Source organism: Abrus precatorius, unplaced genomic scaffold, assembly GCF_003935025.1.
Source record: "Abrus precatorius isolate BTA unplaced genomic scaffold, Abrus_2018 Scaffold10, whole genome shotgun sequence".
In the NCBI taxonomy this organism is placed as follows: domain Eukaryota; kingdom Viridiplantae; phylum Streptophyta; class Magnoliopsida; order Fabales; family Fabaceae; genus Abrus; species Abrus precatorius.
The window spans coordinates 9,813,069-9,834,082 of record NW_020874292.1 but is presented as its reverse complement, the minus strand read 5'-3'; the positions used below and the strand labels follow the sequence as shown (position 1 = coordinate 9,834,082).

The 21,014-nt window shown below is 33.4% G+C and overlaps 1 pseudogene; it reads left to right on the top strand.

Annotated features, from left to right (window-relative positions):
* The first annotated feature begins 11,820 nt into the window (after positions 1-11,820).
* Positions 11,821-19,932, top strand: LOC113851200 (annotated as a pseudogene).
* The last annotated feature ends 1,082 nt before the right edge of the window (positions 19,933-21,014 follow it).

Sequence of the window (21,014 nt, the reverse complement as noted above, 5' to 3'; positions counted from 1 at the left end):
CCTTAAGCATGTGTGTTATGAAATTATTGAATTAATTATGTTTTAGTGGTGAGAAGAAAGATCATCCTTACTAATATTTTCAAAGAACAAGGATGAACACTTCTAAGACACCTTTTAAATTAACTGAGTACACTATAAAAAGTAGGTTAAATTATGTATTTAGTGAGGGGTAAGGAATTTGCCACTATAAATTTGTAAGAGATAATAAATTTGGAACTGTAATGTTATTACAATAAAAATCACTATAGGGTACAATATTCTCTTTTCATACCTTATTAGTGGTAGAATCCACCACACCCTGGCCTGTACATATATTAAGGGACAATCCAAATGCCAAATGCTATAAATTTTGTTTATTCTTTCCACGATCACGATCATCTTGAAAAATCAATTTGTTTTATAACACCCTTATTTTTATTTTCTTTATTTTTGAAAAAATAAGAATTTTGGTATAGACTTTCTTGCTCAAGTGAAAAATATGTCTCACAGCTCTCTGGACCTATTCTCGCTTAAGCGAGAATACCGCTCACCTAAGTAAGAATATTTGAAAAAGGTTAGAAAAATATTATCTATTTTTCTTGCTCAAGTAAGGAGGAGTTCGCTCAAGCGAGAGTCTACTCACTTAAGCGAGAAAGCGCAGGTTTGGAGGGTATTTAAGAGAGTTCATGTTAAGAAATTTTATTTTTCACTAAAATCATCTCTCCCTCTTTATTCTCTTCGTTTTCTCCCTCTCCTTTCTTAGAGAAAGCCTCCTTTAACCCTGAATCTCTCTCATATTTGAGCTTGAACGTTGATTTCACTCAAATCTAAGTAAGTTTCCAGAGTTTAGTTCTCAAATCTCGCTCTCATTTCCCTATTCTCTCTTTTATAATAGTACTCTACTATGTGATGTTAGGAAGAACGATAGTCTTTAGGTAGTGCCTCTGATAAAACTTGGAGCTTTTCTTTAGAGCTCATAAAGAACTTAGTTTCAGAGATTTATTTCCAGGTAAGGAGAGTTGATCCCAAACCCTAATTACTATTTATAGGTTTTTGACTTAGAAATTTAAATTCTCTTACTTAGATGACGGATCTATAATATTTTCTTGAAGTTTATAGTGGAAAAATGGATTTATGAAGATGTAAAACTTACATGTATTTTCATTACTACCTGAGTAAAGTTTCATAATAAGAATTATGAAGAAAACCAATTTTTAAGAAGTTCTATAACTTTATTAGTGATTATTATGCATAAACAGTTTGAGTGTGAATTATTATTGAGAATAATAAGTGTGTTAGGAAAAAGATTAAACCTCAAGATAAATGATTTTTATTAAGACTAAGAGAGTACAATCTCTGGCAAACTATTTATAAAATGCACAATTGATCTAAGTCTGCAAGTGTTCGACCTCAGTGCATTGTATTGGGTTTGTGTTGATATGTTTTATGTTTTATAATTGTAAGTTGAATTAAGAAGGTTGATTGTTGTATAAGATTGATGCAAATGGTTTGACTATGTTTGAATGATATAAGATATTTTATTACATATGTATGAATTGGAGTAAGTTTGAATGTGTGTATATTTAGACAGGTCTTATTTAATAGAATGATGAGAAAGAGATGAAGGAAAATATGTTATAAGTGAAAAGTAAAGAAAAAAATTAGTGTGTTAAAGTATATGTGTTGTAATACATCGACGATGGATGCAATTACAATACACATGTTATGATATATTGATTAGTGTGATTATAATATAGGTATTAGGACAATATTAATTAGTGTAAATAGTATGACCTTTGTGTGTGCCACTGTTAAGTTTTTGTATGAATAATTTATAGATACACTGGAGGTATAGAGTCAGGATGTGATTTGGAAAATGAGGATAATGAATGCTAATAGCTTATGTATACATAATTGGTAGCGAAAGCATTTATAGGCTTCACATTTATTTTTGACCTAAACTCAGGATTATATCTTTGTTATGAATGCCTAATAAAGCACACGTTATATCCATGTATGGTAGTTAACGGCGACTATCCATGCTAGCGTAAGTCCATCATAACTAGAAAAAGTATGTTGATAGCGATTTAGGAGTCTATGAGTATATAGAGTACTCTTATTTGGTGAATAATTAAAAATTGAAATGAACAAAGTGACAAGAATTCAAAAGATTAAATGCTTGATTGTGAAATGATATGTATGAATGATCTCTATCTGCTTAGTATTGTTTTATAAATTTGTTTTATCTTGATGTATGTTATATGAAATAATAATCTTTTATATTATTTCAACTATTTTAATTAAATGAAAGTTTAATGGAGCAGAGGATACTCTCACCCTTACTAATATTTTTAAGTGATAAAAATGAAGAGATAAAGAAGATTAATCTGTCATAGGATCATACTCGCAATGGATTGTAGGAAAGAAACTGCTCTAAAGAATTTAATTTATTGGGAAGATTGTAATAATATTGATTGAATTTCTATTCAAAGTTAATTATAATGTGTAATTATTTTAAATGATGATTCAAAATACATGTGCAGTGTTTTAGTAATTAATCGTTAATATGAAATTTTAGCTTTACTTTAATTGTAAATTTGAAATCTCAAAAATATATTTTTGATTCTACTATGAACAAGATTTACATATAAGAAATTTTAAATTTTACTCATTTTCATTGATTTAGATTTTACATACAAAAAAAATATTTTCAAAATTATCTATATTTTTCACTTATTTTAATTTCATTGTATTGACATTTGTATATTTAAATTAGGAAATTATTTGAATAAAAAAAGGATGTTACACGTTTTACCTGAGAATAAATGACAACCTTGTTGCAGATGCCGGAGATTTCTTTGATGAAGACTTGACACCAACAAATAGAAGAGATAGAAGGCTGATTTGAGAATATCGACCAAGATTGTATTATCAATATTTTGATATGAAGATAGATTACTCATTAAGACTTAGAGTATTTTGATTTTATAATTATTTAAATGAAGTCCTAACGTAAATTTTTGTTTTTTAGATTATGGTTTGTAAATATTAAACTTTTGTATTTCGAATGATATTCTATACATATATTTTTTTTACTGTTCTAGTGTAATTTTACTTAACAAGTTACATATGGTAGTAAATATTTATTTATATATATATATATTTTAATATTATTGAATTTTTATAAATTTAATAATATGAGTGAAAGTTTTAAATTTTTGTTGAAATTTTCATATTATAATTGCAAAGAAATTTATTTAAATTTTTAAATTAGATATAAATTACAAATAATTGAATAATATATTAAGAGTGCCACATACATTGTGTTCAACAAATATATAGATGTTTAAAATGTATATATTGCATTATAGCTTATATAAAGATACAAAAATACCTTTCTACACATTTTATACACCAAGTGCAATTTTAGTAAAAAAATAAAACAAACAAACAAAATAAAGAGCTTAGAAAACACTTTTGACAAAGCAGAAAAGCATTGCAATTATCATAAGACTTTTTAGAAAAGTTATACTTCATGTCCAACAAATACATTGTTATCTTTAATGTATACAGTTGCACACGTACATATACATGTTGCTTAATTTAAATTTTTAAAAGTTGTATTTTTAACAAGTGACCATATGTTTTTTTAAAAAATATACTAATTTCATGACAAACAATATTTTATTTTTAACCTTAAGTCATTTTTATATAGATAAAATTATATTTTATTACTAATTTATTTTTTAGCATAAAAATATTTATTAAACATTAAATTAATAAAAAATTCAAAACTTGTAAAAAATCAACAAGATAATGAAATAAAGACTAAACTTTAAAACTTTATAAGTTCAAACCTTAAATTTAACTTGTGTTAAGTAAATGAGTGAAGTTTGAGCATTATTTTTTTTTTTAAGTCAAACTTAAGCTATAAGTACTTGGTTAGTCCCATTGACACCCCTAGTTATAGTCTTCCAACAAATTGAAAACCAATCAATGGAGTTATTGATATTATACAACAACTAAGTTAAGATTAAATGCCATGTTAACTATGATTTTTCTAAATGTTCAAGTTGAATTAATATGTCCTATTTTAAATATGTTTATTTTGTAGTTATTTGAATGTGTTCATTTCATTTCATGGTTATTTGATTCAAATGGGTGATAATTGTTATTATACTAAAGTAATTATCAAAAGAAAAATATTTCTTTAATGACACTTTTGGATTGTCAAATGAAGAGAAGCAAATGGTTTTTTTTTGCTTTGAAATATACTCGAATAAAGGAATACTCAATTGATCATCAAATATGCGGTTAAAAAATACATCATCAAAGTTGAAGAAGATATAAAATTAGACCTATAAAACAAAGCACAATTATAATACACCCACCCTTAAGTTCATATAAGATAACTTTATAAGGGAAAAAAGTGACTCTTTCTTAGTCTTTTAGTTACAGTAAAAAAGGAATCATCGTTTATCATAAGCACTTACCAACCAATAAGAGAAGGAGATTGTCTTCCTTAAAACTTAAAGCTAATTTTTTACATTCCACTTAGAAGAGCTTGGAGGAGACCAAGATTGGGGAGTAACCATTCTTCCCCTCAAGGCAAAAGATGACACTAGAGTTCTAGAAAAAAATGATGACAACAAAGTCAGAGAAGCCATAAGTTTAGTAATCAAGTCCCTCAATACAACAAATGTATATTTTATAGGAATCATAAGTAGGAATGTTTGTGGTCCAATTTTGTTTCTAGGCAATGAAAAGGTGATATTGCATGCAAAGGAGCTTGATTGTTTTATCGAGGTATACAATAACAGTTATCTTTAACAAATTTGACAACTGGCCTCAAGCTAAAATAATGACATGTCATCATTTCAGTCATTCACTAAAGAAGTGAAATACATATCATATAGAAAAGACATGAAAAAGGAGATAAATTAATATAAAGTTATAAAAATTATTAATTTTTCCAACACCACTTATTAAGAATAACATACATGTTATGCATGATGTAACTTAAATTTAATCAACTTACTTTATTTCTAAAGGCTTATGCTTTGCATGTGAACCCATTTATATCTTAAAATGGATAGTAGTTAATATCAACATTAAACAAGTTATATTAACTAAGATAACCTTTAGGGTCTAGTCTAAGTAATCAAATTCAATTGTGAGAATCTCAACTGCAAAAGAATTACCTTAAGTCATTCACAATCCCTATACTTAATCTACATATTTTACAACTCTAAACTATTGAGCTAACTCTTATGATTTTTTAATATCATAAGGTAAGTGCCGGGCAATCTTAGTTTTTAGTCAAAGCATAATGTTGTCTCATAATTCTTGTTATTATTTGTTAAGTACAAACCATCAAAAATCATGATTTCTCTAATAGCTTCTGATGTTGACTCTTTTTTTATGTATCTTATCATTTTTAAACCAAAATTAGTTCACTTCTTTACTCAATTTTTATCACTTTAATATGAAACTTGTTCATATATATTTTTTGATAAAAACTGAGTAAAGAGGGGCAACTGTGAACACTAAAATTTTGATTTAAATTTTTATTATTATTTTTTTAAATAAAAATAAAAATGAAAAAATAAAAAATAAAAAAAACTGAATTTTAATATTACAAAAGAAGAATGGAATCAAAAGGTTTAAAAAAAAAACAAAAAAAAACAAAAATTTGTCTTAATAAAATAGAAAAATTTCAGAATTAATTTTTAAAAGGAAAATAGAATATGACAAATAATTAAATTCTTAAACCAATGTTACTTTATACATAAAAAAGGAAAAATTCAAAATTTTGGGCCTTTTGGTGAAAACCCTAACAATAAAAGGAAAAAAGGACCATGGAGCAGGGGGAGACATGAGAGGAGGCTAAAAAATTTTTGAGAGGAGGCATTCTAAAACGGGGAGAGAAAAAGAGAAAATAGAGAGAAAGAAAGGTTAGTGGAAAGGAGGAAGAACAAGAGGCAAGCAAAAATTTTCAAGAACATCAAGTAAGCTTCATCATACATTTTACACATTTTTCTTCTTTATACATATTTATATTTTGAATAAACATTTCCTATATCAAATCAATCTCAAATGATAAAAAAATATTTTAAACCACTATTTCAAATATCCATGTCTCACCACCTCTCCACCCATTCCTCTATCTATCATCATCCACAAACACAAAACTCACCATAAAAAAAAACTCTTTCCCTACATTGTCTCATTCCTCTTCCTTTTGCTCTCAATAACCTTCACCACTCAAAACCATGGCCTCCATTAACCTCACCTCCACCCTTTCATAACCTTTTTTTTATTTTTCTTGGAGAAAAGCACACCCCTAACCCTAAAGTCCTTCCATCTCAAATCTGAAAATTTAAAATTTGAGACCATTTTATCCTTTTTTTATTTTTTTATTATTTTTTTGTCCGAATTTTTTTATTTATTTTATTTTTATCATTATTTAGTTCAACATATAATTTATTGTTTTAGTTTTATTTATTTATTCATCATCATTATTATTTGTTATTATGATAATTATTAATTTATTTAATGAATGAGTTTTTATTATTTTTTTTATTTTTTTTATGTTAACTTTGTTTAAATTATTTTATTTTATTTTATTTATTTAAAATCTCTTGATACCATTTACTTTACAATATCATATCTGAGTTGATTTTTTTTAAATTATTTACTTTTTTATATTTCATTATTTATATCTTCATTTTTAGGATCGTTATCTTTTATTTTATTTATTGTATATTTGTATCATATTAATTCGATTTAATTTTATATTTATGATTATTTTATTTTATATTGTGAATACTAAATTACTTATTTTTTTATAATTAATTAATAAATAATAATATAATTGTATCAATTTATAATACTAACGTATAGCTTCTCTATCGTCATGTATTATAAATTGATAAAGTCTATGTGTACTTACGTTACCAAGACTTTATGCAATATTAACTTATCACATATTGTCATTAATTAATTAGTTAATCACTTTAATAATCACGCAAGATGTATTTCTCTTCTAAATACTAATTTACAAATCAATCAACTAATTTAAATCTAAATTATTTTATTAAGAAATAATTTATAATGCTAATGTGTACCGACTCTACCTTTATGCGTTATAAATTGTCAAAATCTATGTGTACCAACGTTACCTTAGGTTTTATATAATATAAATCTATCAAATAAAATTTTTAATGTTTTTTATTAAATGAGTATCTTCTTTAATCAATTCAAATAAAATTATTTTTTTTATATTTTCTTAAGTCATGTTTCAAATTTTTATAAATTAAATTACTATAATTTATTCATTTTATAAATTTTTATAATATTGATGTGTAATTTACATTGCCTTCGATAGTCTAATAAATTATAAGAAGTTTATGTATAGCTTACGCTATCTTAAATTTCTTTCAATATTAATCATAATCAAAATTAAAATTCAAATACTCCATTTACGAATAAAATATTTCTTAATGATTTGCAGTATAGTTGTGTGATCTTCCTTCACTTTCTGTATTGTTTTCTCGTAGGGTACATGTATAACTGCATTATCTTGTATCCTAAACATTATAATTTTTACGAAAAATGATTTTAATTCTAAAATAAATTTTGCTTTTACTAAACTTAATTATAATCAACTAATTTCATAATTTTTAGATAGAACTACGTGACTTTGAGTTCCTCATTGCATCCGGGGATACGTAGGAGCGGGAACCGTACCTGTCAAGTCAAAATATTTTTTAAAATAACCCGAATAATATTTCAATAAATAATATTTCTTCTTCTAAAATAAAATAATTAATGTTTAGGGGTTAAATAAATATTTTTCAAAATTAGAATAATTTTGTACAATTAATTTTAGGTAACCGTTTTTTAAACGGACATTGTAGGGTGCTAATACCTTCCCTACACGTAAATGACTTCCGAACTCATTTTTTGGTTTCAAAGATCGTATTATATTTAAGTTTTTCCAAGGTTTTTCTTAAAAATAAACTTTGGTGGCGACTCCTCTGATATCTTGGAGCAAGTTTGTCATCCGTCGTACCGTTGCGATCGCCCGGTTGCGACAGATGGCGACTCCACTGGAGAAATATTTTAGAGAGTCAAGCCTTTGATAATTGATCGTGCGAATTTGTCTTATTTTGTTTCTATTTGTTTAATCCCTTTCTTTTTTATTTATTTGAGTCAATTGTGGTGTTTCTTTTATTCGTGCATGTATTTCGTGTATGAATTGCGTAATCTCATTGTATGCTCATATTGATATTGTTATTAATCCTAGGGTAGATGACTATTGATAATTTGTATATTCTTGTGTTGTTTAATTTTTGCAACTTTTTATTTTTGTTGAGTTGATAAGGTTTGTATGCTCCCTCATACACTACCACTTACACATTTATCACACACTTTGAGCGGGGCCCTATACCCGGGTCTGAGTATGCTTAGGATTAGAGGGGTTATGTAGCGGTGTCATTTTGGATTCACGTCCTATTTGGCTATTGTGAAAACCCTAGCTAGAGTTTGACCTTTTCTTGATGTCCCGCATCTAGTAGACTCCCTACTGTTGTGGTCAACATCAAGGATTGGATCTTAACTCTAGTGACCTTTTAGGATTACAAGCCACCTTTTGTGAGTTTTTACACGTAAAAGAAAGTTGTAGATCTTTAAGTTAGACCCTTTAGGTGACCTGAAATAGGACACAAAAGGGGGTATTCTTTCCTTATTTATTCTTTTAGAAATTATGTGAATTATTAGTGCCTTAAAGTTTTTAAATAAAAAAGGAGAAGATTTTTTTTTTTGGAATAATATAAGGACTAGTAATTCACATGATTCTCTTAATTAATTTTTTCTTACATCATCATCATTTCATTTATCATTGCATATCATTTATTTGAATATCATGCTTATTGCCATCCTTGCGACACTTGTAATAAATTTAAAATCAATTTTGAAATAAGGTTAAGGATGACAATTTGCATAATTTCTTACATAATTGCATTGTCATGTGAAGCATTACCCTTATAAGTATCAATTTAGATTTATCAAGAGAAAAAACTAAAAAAAAAAAACTTAAAAAGGGTGGTGATTCATATTGTTCTCGCATTATCATAGTCATCACATATTTGTTTCATTAATAAAAATCCTAGTAGATTATTGATTCATTTAGGATTAATGTTGATTCTTATATGGACATTTATCTGTTTAGAATCAATATTAATCCTTATGGCTACTAGGATCCTATGTTAATGAAACAAATACAAAATTTGAAATAATTTCTCATCATTTTCTTTTTATTCATAGGTTGAGAATCACAAAATTGTTTGAGTATTCAAGAAAATGCAAATTAATGTGGGATCAAGTAGCAGTGATGTGAGATCAGTTGAGCTGAGGAGGAAATTGCATCTGAGAGTTAAAATGGCTGACACGGCTAGTCTGAGAGGGTTAGGAAAGAAGCTGAAGACAGTCCAACAACTTACTTTAGTGAGGAGATATGGAAATATTTTGAGATTGATGGAAGTGAATGTGCAAGAAGATGCCATAACAGCTTTAGCCCAGTATTATGATTCCCCATTGAGGTGCTTCACTTTTCAGGATTTTCAGTTAGCTCCGACCTTAGAGGAATTTGAGCAAATTCTAGACTTGCCTTTGGAGGGTCAACAGCCATATCGCCCTATGGAACATCATGCATCTCTACCAACTATTGCCAATGTCTTAAGGATCCATCCAGCAGAGTTGCAACAAGCTTATCAAGAAAGACATCAGAATAGGGGATTCACAAGAGATTTTCTTGAACGACACATGCATAATTTGGTAGAAAAAGAACATTGGGAAACTTTCATGGATGTCCTAGCACTCACCATTTATGGCATTGTCCTCTTTCCAAGGCATGACAACTTTGTGGATTTAGCAGCGATAGATGTGTTTCTTGCATGCAAAAATCGATCTGAAAATCTTGTTTCTGCAATACTAGCTGATGTTTATTGTACACTGAGTTTCTGCCATGAAAGGAAAGGAAAGAAGATTATATGTTGTCTACCTATGCTTTATATATGGCTCACAGCTCATGTCTTTAAAAGGCCAAGTGAGATCAAGTGTCCGATCGCTGATTTGCTGAGATTTCAAATTGGGCAAAAAAATGGTCAAGAGTGGGCTAATCACCTAGCTAGTTTGAATGAAGGACACATCAGGTGGCACACTCCATGGCAACAGTCGACGGCCATTATTTATCATTGCGGCAATTATCCAAATGTTCCTCTTATGGGTACTCGGGGTTGTATAAATTATAATCCAATTATGGGGCAACGTCAGCTTGCTTATCCTATGATGGGACCACCTGCTGAGGAATTATTGGTTCCTTTTGTTGTCTATTATGAAGATGGAAATTTCACGGAGCTTATCCAAAAAGCAAGGAATGCTTGGGCAAGAATTGTTCGAAAAGGAAAAGAGCTAGGCGTGAGAAGTTGTGCAGCGAAAGCAAGTTACCGTCAATGGGTTAAAGAAAGAGTCCAAGAGATTAAGTTACCATTCAAAGATCCAGGTACCTCCCAAGAAAGTGAGCCATCTAATCCAGAACCCTTTGAGAATGAAGAAGTAAAAGAATTAAAGGTAAGACTGGCTAAAATGATTGAGAAGAATGTGAGGGTAGAAAGGGAGCTTCGAGAGAGCCGCCAAACTTGCACCATTTTGAAAAGAGAAAATAGTGAAAAATAGCAAGCCTATGAAGAGGTTTGTAAGAAGCAGAAGTCTGTGCAAAGCCATGCAGCCAAAGTTCAACGTTGCCTTGAGGCTGCAAGCAAGGAATTGGGATTGAGGGTGAAGGAGCGAAATGCAGCTTTATATGAGAAACGACAATTGAAAGGTACATTGTACAAAGCAAAAAGAGATCGAGAAGAAGCTTTGACTCAAGCCAATGAACTCCAAACACGAGTGCAAAATATGGAAGAACAGATAAAGGAAATTGTCATGGCATGCGAGGCTGAAATTAATGCTGAAAAATGGGAAGTGATCAGAATCATGAAAGAGTATGAAGCTATTGTGAAAGTGAAAGATGGTCAGATAGAAGAAGGAGATAAGCTCATTGAGTATTGGATCAAGCGCTTCATACAACTTTCATCATTAGCTAATGCCGCGATTGATGATGTCCCGTATATGTTGTCAAAGGCTGAGACAGCTACTTTTTTCTACACGATACCTCAAGAAATTAAAGATTTCCTTAGCCATTGCAACTGGTTGGTCTCAGAGATGAAAGGAATGATAGCTAGGGCTAGGAAGGGGTGATGTAATGATTTGGGGTATGGGTAGACTATGTATGGGTAGGAAAAAGAAGATGTATTTTGAATCAAATTCTGATGTACTTTGATTATGGATTATATTTTGGTGTGTTTCATTTGACGAGGATCCTACATTAATTTCCATTAAAGACTTGAAGACGCTCAACAACTGTGATGATTCTTTAATCTTTGGTTTTTTTTTTTTTAGTGCATTTTTCATTTTGATTAATTCTTTTTTTGACTACAAACTATATCAAAAAATTAAACAAATATAACGGGGAAACGTTTTCTAAAGCATCCTTATAGAACTCGCGCTCAAGCAAGGATCATGGATGAGTTAGAGGAGCACAATGAAGAACTGAGGAACGATGTTAATCAGTTGAAAGAACAAATGGCACAAATCCTAGAGGCACTGAAGTCTTTAGAGAGAAGAACCACAGAGGGGACCCCTATTCAAGCACCTCCAGCACAACCCACTCCTACCTAACCACCAGGTTTTACCCCTACACAAGGACCGTCCCAAAATTTTCCTCCTCATGAAACAATGGTGCCTTTGACCTTGCATGTAGAAAGGCCTCCACAACAAGCTTTTAATCAACAAGATGTCCAATTTCCCCCATATGGCCTTCCCCAAGGTTATACGCCACCAATAGCTGAGAACCCACAAAACACTGGCCAACCATTAAATCAACCCAATCCTGCACAACCTTCAGATCCACAAATCCAACCAACCCAAACATCCATCCCATCATATGCTTACCCTCAAAATACCCATCCCCAAGAAGCTCATATACCCCACATTATACCTACCCCAAACCAACCGATCCACCACCAACCACAAATCACTAATCCTAGCCTTAATGGAAACCCAGCCATATCACCATTCCATTCCCATAAGACCTTAGAAGAACCCCAGCCCAATTACTCAGAGAAGCACTTCCAATCCAGAGAAAAATTACAAATATTGGAAGAAAGATTGAGAGCTATCGAGGGGAGCAGCTATGGCATTGGGGAAGCTGCAGATCTTTGTTTAGTCCCAGATGTGATAGTTCCTCCAAAATTCAAAGTACCTGATTTTGATAAGTACAAAGGAACAACATGCCCAAAGAATCATCTAATCATGTACTGTAGAAAGATGGCATCACATGCCCATGATGATAAGCTGCTAATTCATTTTTTTCAAGACAGTTTAATTGGAGGAGCTTTGAGTTGGTATATGCATCTTGAGCGTACTTGTATTCGTAGTTGGAAAGACTTGGCTGATGCTTTCCTAAAGCAATATAAGTACAACATTGATATGGCTCCTGATAGATTACAACTGCAGAATATGTTAAAGAAGGAGGATGAGACTTTTAAAGAATATGCCCAGAGATGGAGAGAAGTTGCAGCTCAAGTGGAGTCCCCTTTGTCTGAAAAAGAAATGGTGGCTATGTTTATTGATACTGTTCAATCACCTTTCTATGATAGAATGATTGGAAGTGTTTCGTCAAACTTCTCTGATATTGTGATTATCAGAGAAAGAGTGGAAGGAGGAATGAGGAGTGGTAAGATATTTCACAATTCGGGCGGACCCTCCAGTTTGAAGAAATTTACAAATGGTCCAGGAAGAAAGAAGGAGGGAGAGACTAATGCTATAGCCTTTCACCCAAGAGAAGTTCCTTTCATCAGACCTAATCCTGCACCTTTCCAATTCCAACCCACATTTCCTGTCCCTCAAATGTCTTACCCATATGTCAATGTTGTTTCACAAAATCCAAGTCTCCAATCTTATCAGCCGCGACCCTACCAACCTGCTCTGCCTACTTTTCCCATAGCACCACCATGAGACCACCCCAGCATTGGAACCAAAATCCAAATCCCAACCAAATAAGACCCCAAAACAATCAGGAAAGGAAGCAAGTTCAATTCGACCCAATCCCCATGTCCTACACTGAGTTACTACCTCGCCTATTCCAAAGTTCATTAGTTGTACCCTGCCCAATGAAACCTGTAGAACCGCCCTATCCAAGAGGGTATGACCCAAACGCTAAGTGCGAGTATCATGCTGGTGGCATTGGTCATTCAACAGAGAATTGTAGGGCATTAAAGTTCAAAGTGCAAGACCTAATTAATGCCAAATGGCTAAATTTCAAGGAGGATAATCCTAACATTAGGAGTAATCCCCTACCCAGGCATGGAGGATCATCGGTAAATGCCGTCGAGGAAGAGTCTACATATGTTTCAAAGAGGAAAGTTGAAAAGGTTACCACTCCTCTTAAGATTATTGTTGATGAGCTGTGCAAGACTGACTTAATCAAGGGTTTTGTACATGAAGGAAATATATGTGATTTGCACCCTGATGCAGACCACTCCATTGAAGATTGTGAAGAATTCAAGCATGTTCTACAAATCTTGATGGACAAGCATCTGGTCCAAATTGGACACCCTAAAGAAAAAAATGAAGTTTTGACTGTCGATGGGCAATCCTCAGCTTTCCCGAAACCTTTGGTCATTCATTACACCAAATGTATGAATACCCCAACTACCAACGGACCTAGACCCATCACTATACAAGTACCGGCTCCATTCACTTACAAGGACAACAAAGCAATACCATGGAAGTATGATGCAGGGGTTTACGTTGGCAATTTTAAGGAAAACCAAACACAAGGTGTCAATTCTGATACTGTCGCCGTCTCAAACATTGCTGGTGTTGGTGGGATGACCCGTAGCGGTCGTATTTACACACCTGAGGAGCTGAGAAAGGAACGAACAAAAGAGATAGAGAGATCCTCAAAAGGGAAAGCCAAAGTGGGCGAGTTTGAAGACGCCGACGAAGAGAAAATGCCTGAAATAAAGAAAACGGTGTCAGATGAAGAAGCTTGTGAGTTTTTGAAATTTATTCGGCAAAGTGAATATCAAGTTGTGGAACAATTAAACAGAACTCCAGCACGGATATCTCTTTTATCGCTGTTGTTGAACTCTGAGCCACATAGGAGGACTCTTTTGAAAGTGTTGAATGAGGCTCATGTCAGCCATGATATCACTACCGACAAGTTTGGAGGCATTGTTGGTAATATTGTTTCAAACAATTATCTCACCTTCGCTGATGATGAAGTACCTGCCGAAGGAATGGGGCACAATAAAGCACTGCATATTTCTGTGAAATGTCGAGATCACATTATTGCTAGAGTGCTTATTGACAATGGGTCTTCTCTGAATGTGATGCCAAAAGCAACATTGTCAAAATTACCTTATGATGGGTCGCATATGAAACCCAATGCCATGATAGTAAGAGCTTTTGATGGAACAAGAAGAGAGGTCATTGGAGAAATTGAAATCCCAATCCAAATCGGTCCTTGCACTTTTCAGATTTTGTTTCAAGTAATGGACATCGCGCCAGCTTACAGCTGTCTTTTGGGGAGGCATTGGATTCATTCTGCAGGAGTTGTACCATCCACATTGCATCAGAAACTGAAGTTTATCATTGATAATAAGTTGGTGATTGTCTCTGGTGAAGAAGATGTGTTGGTGAGTAAGTCTTCGTCCACTCCTTATATTGAAGCTGCTGAAGAAGCTCTGAGACCTCTTTTCAGGCTTTAGAGATTGCAAATGCTACTTATGTTGGAGAAGGAGCTCCAATCTTAAAACCTTGATTGTCTAATACATCCATAATGACTGCTAAAGTCATGCTCGATGGAGGTTGTCAGTATGGATACATTTTAGGGCAAGTCATATCGAAAGCAACAAACTGGTTACAGCTCCATGAGAATAAGGATAGATTTGGGTTGGGATACATGCCCACTAAAGCTGATAAGAGAAGAGTCATGGAGGAAAAGAAAGAAAGAAGATTATCCAGGTTGGAAGGTAGAGAGCCTAAGACTGAAGGGGTCCCCATTTGTGATCTTCTGAAAAGCTTCTATAGTGCTGGATTTGAGTTTCAAAACTCAGTGGCTGCTGCTGCTGATGTGGATACACCTGAAGAAGAGGTTGTGGACCTAGTCCGTACTTGCCCGCCAAACACAGAAGTTGGCAATTGGGAGATCATTGATTTACCTGTGATTTTTAATAGCTATTCAAAGTAATCCTTGAAGTTAATCCTATTGTTTTGTTTCAAAGCTTTAGGATATCATTACTTTTTGAAAACGCTGATATATGATTTCTTTTTGTAAATTAGGACACATGTTTCCTTTTAAGTATATTTAAATGAAATGCGATTTGAATTCTCAGTAATCTTTCGTGTCTTTCTCTTTATCAGTTGAATCTTGTCGTTTATTTTTTTTCTGTCTCAACTCTCGCACAATGCAGATTCGAAAGTGACATGTCTGAAAGTAACAGTGCTAATATCTCATCCACTAATTTTGATTGTCCCATTAATCAAGTTGTCGAAGATGATAGTGATGTTGATTTACCCTCAGAATTTCTAAGATTGGTTGATCAAGAAGTGAAAGAGATCCAACCTCATGATGAACCCACTGAGACAATCAATTTAGGGACTGAGGATGATAAGAGAGAAATCAAAATAGGCACCCTCATGAAAATACAAGAGCACGACAAGCTGATTAAACTCTTGCATGATTATAATGATGTCTTTGCATGGTCTTATCAAGATATGCCAGGTCTAGATGTTGACATAGTCGAGCATAAATTGCCACTAAAACCAGAGTGTTTCCCAGTTAAGCAGAAATTAAAGAGAATGAAGCCTGAGATGTCATTGAAGATTAGAGAGGAGGTCAAGAAGCAATTTGATGCAGGTTTTCTTGCTGTGGCCAAATACCCTCAATGGGTTGCTAACATTGTGCCAGTTCCCAAGAAAGATGGAAAGGTTCGGATGTGTGTTGACTATCGGGATCTAAATAGAGCCAGCCCTAAAGATGATTTTCCATTGCCTCACATTGATATGCTAGTAGATAATACAGCTCAACATTCATTTTTCTCTTTTATGGATGGTTACTCGGGTTATAATCAGATCAAAATGGCTGAAGAGGATATGGAGAAAACCACATTCATTACACCTTGGGGCACCTTTTGCTACAAGGTCATGCCTTTCGGTTTGAAAAATGCCGGGGCAACATATCAAAGGGCGATGGTGACATTATTTCATGATATGATGCATAAGGAGGTTGAAGTCTATGTGGATGATATGATTGCCAAATCAAGAACCGAAGAAGACCATGTTATGAATTTACACAAGTTGTTTGAGCGGTTGAGGAAATTCAAATTACGCTTGAACCCTGCCAAATGTACCTTTGGGGTGAAATCAGGCAAATTGTTGGGATTCATAGTAAGTCAAAAGGGAATAGAGGTTGATCCTGACAAGGCAAAAGCAATCATGGAAATGCCGCCTCCTAGCACTGAAAAGGAGGTTTGCGGATTTTTGAGGAGAATGAATTATATTGCTCGATTCATATGCCAACTAACTGCCACTTGTGAACCAATTTTTAAGTTGCTACGGAAAAATTAGCCGATGGAATGGAATGAAGATTGTCAAGAAGCTTTTGAGAAGATAAAGCAGTATTTACAAAATCCTCCGATATTAGTGCCGCTAGTGTCAGGGAGGCCGCTCATTATGTATTTGACAGTGTTAGAAGCATCCATGGGATGTGTTTTAGGTCAACATGATGAATCGGGTCGGAAAGAGGACGCCATTTATTACTTGAGCAAAAAATTCACCGATTATGAAGCTAGATACTCTTTGTTAGAGTGAACTTGTTGTGCCTTGGCTTGGGTAGCTCGTAGATTGAGGCAATATATGTTGAGTCACACTACTTGGTTGGTGTAAAAAATGGACCCAATCAAATACATCTTTGAGAAACCAGCCCTTACTGGAAGGATTGCTTGTTGGCAGGTCCTATTGTTAGAATATGATATTTTGTATGTTACTCAAAAGACAATCAAAGGCAGTGCTCTCGCAGATTTTCTAGCTCATCAACCGGTGAATAATTACCAGTCAATACAGTATGAATTTCCTGATGAAAATATAATGACGCTGTTTAACGAGAAAGAATCTTCAGTAAAAGGCGAATGGGTTATGATGTTTGATGGTGCTTCTAATGCACTCGGACACGGGATTGGTGCTATACTGATTTCCCCAGAGAGGCAATATATCCCAGTCACGGCTAGATTATTACTTGATTGTACGAATAATGTAGCTGAATATGAAGCATGTGCTATGGGAATTCAAGCAGCTATAGAGTCAAAGATTAAAATTCTCGAGGTATATGGTGACTCAGCTTTGGTTATTCACCAGCTGAAAGGTGAATGGGAAACCCGAGATGCCAAATTGATCCCTTATCAAGCCTATATCAAGGAATTGGTGGAGTATTTCGACGAAATTACTTTCCAACATATTCCTCGTGAGGAGAATCAATTAGCCGATGCTTTAGCCACTTTGTCATCAATGTTTGTAGTAAGTCAAAAGGAAGACATGTCATTCATAAAGATGCAACAGCTTGATCATCCTGCCTATTGTCAAATGGTTGAAGAAGAACCTGATGGTAAACCTTGGTATAATGACATTAAAAATTTCCTCAAACACCAAGAATATCCATTAAATGCTGCTGAAAATGACAAAAAGACGTTGAGGAGGTTAACAATGAGTTTCTTTCTAAACAGAGATGTGCTCTACAAAAGGAATCATGATATGGTTCTTCTTAGATGTGTAGATGCTTCAGAGGCACAAAAGATCATGGAAGAGATTCATGAGGGCTCATTTGGGACTCATGCCAATGGACATGCTATGGCAAAGAAGATTCTACGAGCGGGATATTACTGGTTGACAATGGAGGCCGATTGCTTTCGTTATGTAAAGACATGTCATAAATGTCAGACATATGCTGACAATATTAATGTTCCTCCAACAAATTTGAATGTCTTATCATCGCCCTGGCCTTTTTCAATATGGGGAATTGATGTAATTGGACCCATTGAGCCTAAAGCCTCTAATGGTCACCGCTTCATTTTAGTTGCTATTGACTATTTCACAAAATAGGTTGAGGCTGCCTCGTATGCTAGTGTGACCCGAAATATGGTGGTGAGATTCATTAAAAAGGATTTGATCTGTCGGTATGGCCTCCCAAGCAAGTTGATAACAGACAATGGCACTAATTTGAACAACAAAATGATGAAAGAATTGTGTGACAACTTCAAGATTCGACATCATAATTCCTCTCCCTATCGCCCAAAGATGAATGGAGCAGTTGAAGCAGCCAATAAAAATATTAAAAAGATCATCCAAAAGATGGTAGTGACATACAGGGATTGGCATGAAATGCTGCCATTTGCCTTGCATGGATACCGAACTTCGGTTCGTACTTCAACTGGGGCAACTCCATACTCTTTGGTATATGGAATGGAAGCAGTACTTCCTATTGAAGTCGAAATTCCCTCTTTAAGGATAATAATGGAGACCAAATTGGAAGAAGCAGAATGGGTGCAATCTCGTTTTGATCAATTGAATCTCATTGAAGGAAAACGCTTGAATGCGTTATGTCACGGTCAACTATACCAGAGGAGGATGAAGAAGGCTTTCGATAAAAAGGTTCGCCCGAGAGAATTCAGTGAGGGAGATATGGTAGTTAAAAAGATTTTGCCAACGCATAAAGATTATCGTGGCAAGTGGTCCCCGAATTATGAAGGACCATATGTGGTGAAAAAGACTTTCTCAGGAGGGGCTCTAATCCTCACAAACATGGATGGACAAGATCTTCCAAACCCCATCAATTCTGATGCTGTAAAAAAATACTATGCTTAAAATATATATATATAATAATTAAAAAAGAGGAAAAAATAATTTAAAAAAAAAGAAAAGAAAAGAGCTCGCTAGGTTGAAAATCCGAAAGGGCGACCTAGGCAAAAGTTAGAGCGACCTGGTGAGCTGAAAACTCGAAAGAGCGGCTCAGGCAAAAGTTAAGGTCAAATAAATACTACACTGAACTGAAAACCTAAAAGGGCGGTTCAGAGGGGCACTAACTTCAGTCGCAAGAAAGGGCTTCAAATCGAGAAATATGATCGACTGAAATACTAAACTGGGGCAAATTTTGAGAGGTTAAAGTTGAGTCAAACGAAAGATGGATTCAAAATACCTTACTGGGGTAATTTCATTTTGGCAGTTTTGTTAATGGATGATCAATTTACATGAGAGATTAGCACTATTCATATGGAAGACGTCACTTAATCGGCATAATATTTCACTATTTTCATAGTCATTTCGATCCTTTGATGTATTTTTTCGTTACTCATGTCATAAGTCTTCTTTGTAAATTCACCATTTCTTTATTACAGTCATTCCTATGTTCCAAAAATATTTATCTTTGTCTTTAGTCACCTTCCATTCAGCTTATATACACCACTTTGTTTACTCAACTTCTTCAATAGAATTTTTATTGTCATTCCAATAATTATATACTAAAAGGAAACATGCAAATTGTTAAAAGGGTAATAAGAAAATATGATTACAGTTGGAAGCTTAAAAATTCACACAATAAGTTTGATGAATCTCCTGATAAGTTTAGCATGACAGAAGAAGTTGACTCCTCTTGACGATGCAAAAATAGATGGCAGTTCAATTTGATTGATGTCTTACCTAGCTCAAATTTCATGAAAGAATTGATCCTGACTAAAGAAGTTACTCATTCATGAACCTTGATGTGCATGTTTCGATAAGGTTGGAAGAATTATCATCCCCGAAAAAAAATAAAAATAAAAATAATAAAATAAAATAAAAAGGACAAAGCTTGTTTTGATTTAATAAGTCTTATTATTGCGTTGGACCTCATCATTCAATAAATTTCATTCCAACTGTTAACATTCATCCAGTTTATGCAATCGCATCATTACATTAGCATGCATTTGTTTTTATCTATTATCACCTTGTGAAGTTTAATTTAAATTCATTATCTGCTTTACAATCTTTATGTGCAGTCCAAGACTATGATATAACTGAGTTCTTTACTTTTCATCAAAATTCAGAAGTTGATTGATGTCTTTATTTTTCTGTCTTACTCTTACTATTAAAGTTCAGATGATGACTATCCTTTTATTTTCTTTTGCAATCCAGAACATGATCAACCTTTTATTTTTCTGTCTTTGTTTTTACCTTTCTTGTCCTGGTCCCTTTATGTTTTTATCGAAGCCTAAAACTTGACAGCATCTTTCGCATTCTCTCAAAGCCCAGAACCTGACTGGCACATTTTACTTTTCTGTCAAAGCCCAGAATCTGATTGGCATTTTTCGCTTTTCTGTCAACGTCCAGAACCTGACTGGCACATTTTATTTTCTGTCAAAGCCAAGAACCTGACTGGCACATTTTTCACTTTTCTGTCAACACCCAGAACCTGACTGGCACATTTTACTTTTCTGTCAAAGCCTAGAACCTGCCTAGTACATTTCACTCTTCTGTCAAAGCCCAGAACCTGTCTGGCACATTTCACTTTTCTGTTAAAGTCTCAGAACTTGACTGACACCTTTCACTTTTCTATCAAAGTCCAGAACCTAAATGACACATTTTACTTTTCTCTCAAAAAACTCAGCATCTAACTAGCACATTTCACTTCTTTGTCAAAACCCCAGAACCTGGCTGGTTCTTTTTACTTTATTGTAAAAAGTTTAGAACTTGATTTACTTTACGTGCAACTTTTATTTTTGGCTAAAGTCCATTATCTGCCGGGCAATCTTAGTTTTTAGTCAAAGCATAATGTTGTCTCATAATTCTTGTTATTATTTGTTAAGCACAAACCATCAAAAATCATGATTTCTCTA